This window comes from Podarcis liolepis, assembly GCF_965112155.1.
Source record: "Podarcis liolepis genome assembly, chromosome: 5".
NCBI lineage: Eukaryota > Metazoa > Chordata > Lepidosauria > Squamata > Lacertidae > Podarcis > Podarcis liolepis.
The window spans coordinates 44,879,528-44,886,198 of NC_139556.1; positions in this window are offsets into that span (position 1 = coordinate 44,879,528).

Sequence of the window (6,671 nt, forward strand, 5' to 3'; positions counted from 1 at the left end):
CCAGCTACTTTCTGCAACAATAAGAGTTGTAGCGTCACCCTCCTTTACAAAAGAAGCACTGCTTGAGTTAGGAGAAGTCAGTTTTTGCATGCCAAATATACATTTTTCTTTGTCTTTCAGAGGATAGTCTGTGTGGGTGAGTATTTTCAAGTTATGTTTCTGTCCTACTTCCATGTTAGCTGCAGGCTATCTGCATCGCTGACAAGAGGTAGTCCCTGGGGAAGGGCCCACTTTTCTTCATTTAGTCAGGTAGCTTTGTATGGAGAAGATGCTACAAAATTAGCCCTTTCTTTTAGGAATTTGCAGTGACTTTGATACAGCAAAGCAACACATATTCATGGGCAATTTTTCTTTCTTTGGAAGAACAGCTTTTTAAATTTGATGTTTGAAAACTGGCAAGTTAAGTTTTAAGCCCAATCTGATAAATATCTGTTTTGGGCTTTGCAGCAGTTGCCTAATCAGAAAGCATGCAACTCCTTTCAGGAATTTGGGCCGGGTTATCCAGACTAATTTCCACAAAAGCAAAATGTGGACTTCTACCTGCCTGCTTCTCTATTAAATCTAGGAGCATCCACATGGCAACCTCCCCTTTACTGTGTTCTTGAGGACCTTTCCATCCTTTAAATGTGGGCTTTTCACATCCTGTCTATTTTGGACTTTCCAAGGACTGCAAAACCCTGCATTTAAAGGAGGAGATATATAAGACAGTTGGACTAACTCCCATAATCCCTGATCACTGGTCCAGCTAGCTAGAGATGATGGGAGTCGCAGTACCTGGAGGCCCACGTATGACAAGCACTGCTTTAAGACAACACTGGAATGTGGATACTTCTGCGTTTATTGGTGAGACTTGCAGATGCAAATCCACATTTTGCTCATTTTGGACAAGCCTTTGGAACCATTATCATTCATTAGTTCCTGTTCCTGTCTGTCAGATGGAAAGTGTTCAAATACCCTTCCCCAGTCGCAACCCCAGTTACAAAAAATAAAATTCTGAAACCTTTTCTAATCGCCTGTTAACTTCTGGAAAAAGAGGATTCCTTTAAAATAAAATATGCTTATTTGTAAATTTTACAGTTGCTTCATGTTTTCCGGGAGGCTTTCACAGAATAAATATGTGTGTGTGTGTGTGTTTGTGTGTGTGTGTGTGTGAGAGAGAGAGAGAGAGAGAGAGAGAGAGAGAGAGAAAATACATGTTTGTACAGAAATGCACACATGGGGCATTGTGGGGAATCTCCAGATCCCCCGTGTCAGGTTTTCTGCTGAACGAATAAATGCAATACTGACAATTCTACCCACAGCCCTGAATGCCCTAAAAGTAATCCTTACTTTAGCCACTGCAGTTCTCGACAAGCTTATATAATTTGTAATAAAGCATCTGACTCTCCTAAATTCTTTCTTCCTTTTTGTTGCTGTGATTTATCTTGTATTGACCTTCTGGCTACACAATGATAAAAAATAAGGGTGTTTTCTTTCTTCTGTGTAGGAAATGTGATTCATTCATAGTCTTTAATAGGCCTTCAGGCCACCAGATATCTATACAATGTTTGGCAGCTCTAAGAGGAAACTACAACTAAACAAATACAGATAGATAGACTGGAAAGTCTTATAAATCAGTTGAAGATATTCTACCACTACTTTATATAAGACATTAGTTGGGCTAGATTTGAAATATCTTGTGCAGTTCTGGTCACTATTTTATCAGAAGGACGTTGCTGAAATTGAAAAGGTACAGCGGAGGGCAACCAGAATGATTCAGAATTTAGGGAATAAGAACGATGAAGATAGATTAGCTGAGTTTGGCCTATATGGATGAAAGGTGTGGCCCTAATGTGCCTCTCTGAGTGCTTCTATTAAGGAGCAAGCCTCATGAAAGTCAGTAACTCAACAGACCTGATTTCTTATAGGTGTAATAACTATATGAACTGAAAAGAAATTAGTTGACATTATTAGCACTCTCTGCTCTGGAGTGGGGAAAAATATATATCAGAAAATCATATCACCCACATTATCTGAAACTGTGCTTATTCTTTGTACAACCTCTTGTGAACAAATAACAAAAGTGTGTCTGGCTACCCTAACAGGAGGATATAACTTCACCAATAATGATTAAAAATAAAGTGTTCATCATGAGGAATGGTTTAATCCTAAAGCACAACTTCCTGAACTGTTTTGAGCAAAATCTTGTATAAAATTATGTGAAGCATCCATAAGATATTTAAAGACCAAATGATGTTTAGATGACACTATCTACTGTTATCATCTTGCAAATATGGCTGGCAATTGCACCCCCAAAGAAAACTGAAGCTCTGCAGTATACTTTATACACTAGGGCATGAAATTAGTCTTCTTTGAAATAAGCATTCGATTCAGTCTTTTAGCTTCCAAATTTTGTTGTTTGTTTTCTACACTGTCATTTCCCAAACACTTATGTTCAGAGATCGGTTTTTATTTCAAATTTGAGTGCAAAATGGAAAATATTGGTTGCAATCATAACAAAAACGCAGCGTTTAACATGCATTCTGCTCACACTTTGTCCTTGTGGAGTACAGTTATTTGTCTCTGTCCTCTAAGGAAGAACATGGTATGATGAGCAAAATCTGGTGTAATAAAGAAGGATGATGTACAAACCCCACAGAAAGAATACCTCTTTATTCCCTAAATGAAATGTATTTGGATGCGTTAAATATCTTATTTTATACACTTCAAGTAAACCATTACAGGAAAAGGGAGACACATGCTTTTGTGTCCACCAAACCGCAAATAGTACAAATACAGTAAAACCTTCTCATATGAATTATTGATAAAGGATTAAAACTGTTAAAAGCATTTTTTTTTCTTTTGCAGGCACCAAGGGCATTTTGTCTAATAGTCTTCCCCATGTGATAAATATGGGGCATCCCTTGGATAAAAATTTCAGAATGAAGTAACTAAATAAAAACAACAACAACAACAAATAAGTGCCAGTATCTCTTTGGTATGAAGAGAAACCAGAAGAAGCCACCTATCAAAATATCAACTGGAAACAGTTATTTTATATCTGATTTACGTTAAAGCAACCACCACAACCAAATATTTCCTCAGCATTCTGTGAAATCCTTTCAAGGGGAACCTGTTTGTGAAAAATGAAGGACAGAGAAATCTTTTCCATTCAAATGGATAGGCAGTCACAGTGGATATTCGGTCAGAGAGGCTGTCTCTTGATAGTGAGCAGAATGAGCAGCAGGATGGCAACAGGAGAGAGCAAGAAAAATGTTTCGAATGTAGCATAGGAAACAGAGTAAGCTGTCTTATTGTTAACAAGACCATGGGTCCATCTAGCTCACTGTGGTCCAAATGACCAGTTGTGACTCTCCATCATTTCATACAGGAATATTTCCCTAGCTTGAGACATCAAGATTTGAACCTGGAACCTGCAAAACACTGAGCTATGGCCTTTCCCCCTTTGGAAGGGGGAAAGCATGCCTTGAAATGACAACTTTTTTCTCTACAGTAAGTTATATTCAAGTATTCAGTGTACATATAAAGTAGAGCTAAGAAGCAGCTTCATGATACTGCCCATCTTTAGAAAGGAACTACTTTAGCAATTAAGTGTTTTCTTTTCCTCATACTAATGATTTATGGGGAACCTTGGGCCTCGGAGGTAAATGTTCCCCTCGGTTATCTCTATATGGCCCATGAAGCTGTCCTCACATTTCCAGGCCATGTCCCTCATTGGACCTGGTATACACCATCCTTGAGTCTTTTTATCTGGCTAGAATGGCTCCTTGAATGGTGATATGCTTTATTCCTTGCTTGGATGGAGACGTGTGGTGTGTGTCAGTGCAGAAACCGCTGACTTGGTGTGGCTAGAATGTAGAATTTATAGTACAAAGGTAAGAGTGACATCTGCCGCTCTGCTGACTTTTGCCTCTAAAACTGCCCGCTAAGGCATGAAGACCTTGGAAGGTTGCTCATGAAGGAATATGGCCCTCGAGTTGAGAAAGGTCCCGCACATCTGATTTATACTGAAGGAAAGTTAGTTCCAGTCTTGTAAATTATCTAAACTGTCATCTTTGAGACAACCAGGACCAGCTAGTCCACAAGGTAGACAACGGAATGCAAGGGGCGCCATCCCAGGTGCCTTGCCACTCCCCTGCCGCTGCAGAAGTGAAGAAAAGCAGCTGTGGCTTCTGGTAAGATCTCGTGAGAGGCCTGTGAAATCTCATGAGATCTTGCGACATCATGCCAGAAGCTGCCACTTCTCTGGCACTCTGGCCCTGCCATCTGCCACTGGAGCAGAAGAGGCTGTGGCTTCCATGTTCTAGCATGATCTCTTTGGAAGCCACGACTGCAGCCACATCTCACTTCTCTGGCAGTACTGTGGGTGTCCCTCCACCACTAGAGAAGTGAGGAGAAGTGGCTGCAGTGGACTTTGAGTTCCAATGACCTCTCACAAGATGTTTTCAGAAATCTATCTATCTATCTATCTATCTATCTATCATCTATCTATCTATCTATCTATCATCTATCTATCTATCTATCTATCTATCTATCTATCTATCTATCTATCCATCCATCTAATCTATCATCTTCTATCATCCATCTATCTATCATCTACCTCATGTTATATTGAAAAAGGGACAAATCATACAGGATTGATCTGACATTATTTCCCCAGAAAAACACTCATCGTTATTACTGTAGCCTGATCAGCTATATGCTAACACTATCCCCACTTTCCTGCAGACATTCATACTTAAGACGATGCTTTAATTACCATTCTGTAAGTGAGCAGATAAAACAACAACCTATTTTTTTATTTGTAATTTTGAAGAAGTCCATGCCAGATTTTGAAAGTTGTGTTCTTGCCCAGGCAGTTTTATGTGTGTTTAGTTTAGTAAGTCTCACTACATTCAGTGGGTCTTACTCCCAGGGAAGTGTGACAGAATTGCACCCTTAATGTTCGTATTGCTGCAACTTCATAGTTTATGTGTGGTTCAGGGGAGGAGGCTTATCAAAATGGAAATCTGGGATTATAGACTGTAGATTTTTCTGAAAACACTGTTTGATGTACGTATTCAACATTTCACCAATAGCTGTATGGAGAGCAGTCAATATCAGTGGATGCACAGAAAACACACACACATACACACAGACGTTGTGGCTTCTAGACCTCAAAAATACCACACATCCTTTTAAAGGGCGTTAGGAATGTTTAGAAATTAGTTACTTATCTCTGAAGGAGGGAAGGATGATTACTAGAATTAATAAATTTCTATCCATCATGTCAAATTACCATTGTTATTACTAAAAGACTGTAATAGGAGCTCTGAGTTCTTGCTGCAGGGTAATTTGGTTTTGTGCATGCGTTAGCATAATATTCCATAGCAGAGCAGTACAACTACTAATCAGAAGGCTGTGGACCTTCGGATGAAGAGTTAATTCTAATCCACATAATCATTAGAATGTTCAGTGTTGGTTTCCCCCCTGGGAAATGAACGAAAACACAGATAATTGTTTAGGTGTTAAGTTGGGTGAGCGCAAAGAATTAAACTCAGTTACCCTTCACCAATTTATTTCACCAGGAACCTCACATCAATTTTCTACGGGTGTAAATGCAACTTCCTTATCAGCTGGTAGAGCTGAGTTCTCATACTCATTTGCTCCTTCCAGAAGCTACTTCTTTCCCTGTCATCCACGACAGCAATGGGCCAAAGGTGGATATGTAACTGGAGCCATGTTTTCCTGACCATTCCATTAATATTTTAGATTTTTAATGGCTGCTGCACTACAGCAATACAAACAAAAGGCGTGTTGGTTGCAGTTATTGAGAAACTACAGCATGCATAGGCAAGCTTGGCTCGCCAGATATTTTGGGACTACAATTCCCATCATCCCTGACCACTGGTCCTGTTAGCTAGGGATCATGGGAGTTGTAGTCCCAAAACATCTGGAGGGTCGAGTTTTCCTGTGCCTGAACTACAGAATAAGAGAGCTGGTCATGATCTTTAAGTGCCTTGCCATGAGCAAGGAGGCAGTATTGCAATTTGTAATAGGATACAGGCCAGCAGCCCAAGAGCCAGCCAGTGGCCCGGATACATGAAACCAGACTAGGAATATGTTGGGTAGGAATTTGGAATGACACTTTTCATCACAGAACCAATGTTCTTGGCCTATATAGATTTTTAAAGTGACCAAGCTGGGACCTGCAATTACTCACAAGGACTGAAAGGGAGAAGCCGATGGAGGAAAGGCACTTCCATTGTCCAATGTGTGGGGTGATTGGGCAGGGATGGCATAAACAGATGGTTGACATAGTGCTGGTTTGCTGAGGGATCCATAGAGATACCCCAAGCAGAACATGTGGAAGAGAGGACAAGCATTCCAGGGCTGGCAGCAGGAGTCACAGATCATTCGCATGAGGTTGGGCATGCAGTGGGTGGGTACTTATTCCACGCTGAGACACTAATGGAGACGGAAGAATTTCTATCAGAACAGAAAAGTAATGTGAGTCATCTGAACATGTGAAATGCATTACTTCCAATTATTTTGAGTGTCAGATATGGACCAGGCGGACCCCAGTTCAAATGCTTGCTCAGCTATGAATACAACAAAGTGCCTTTGGGCCATAGCTGTCAAGCGTCCCTTATTTGGTGGGACAGTCCCTTATCCCAGCGCCATGTCCCACT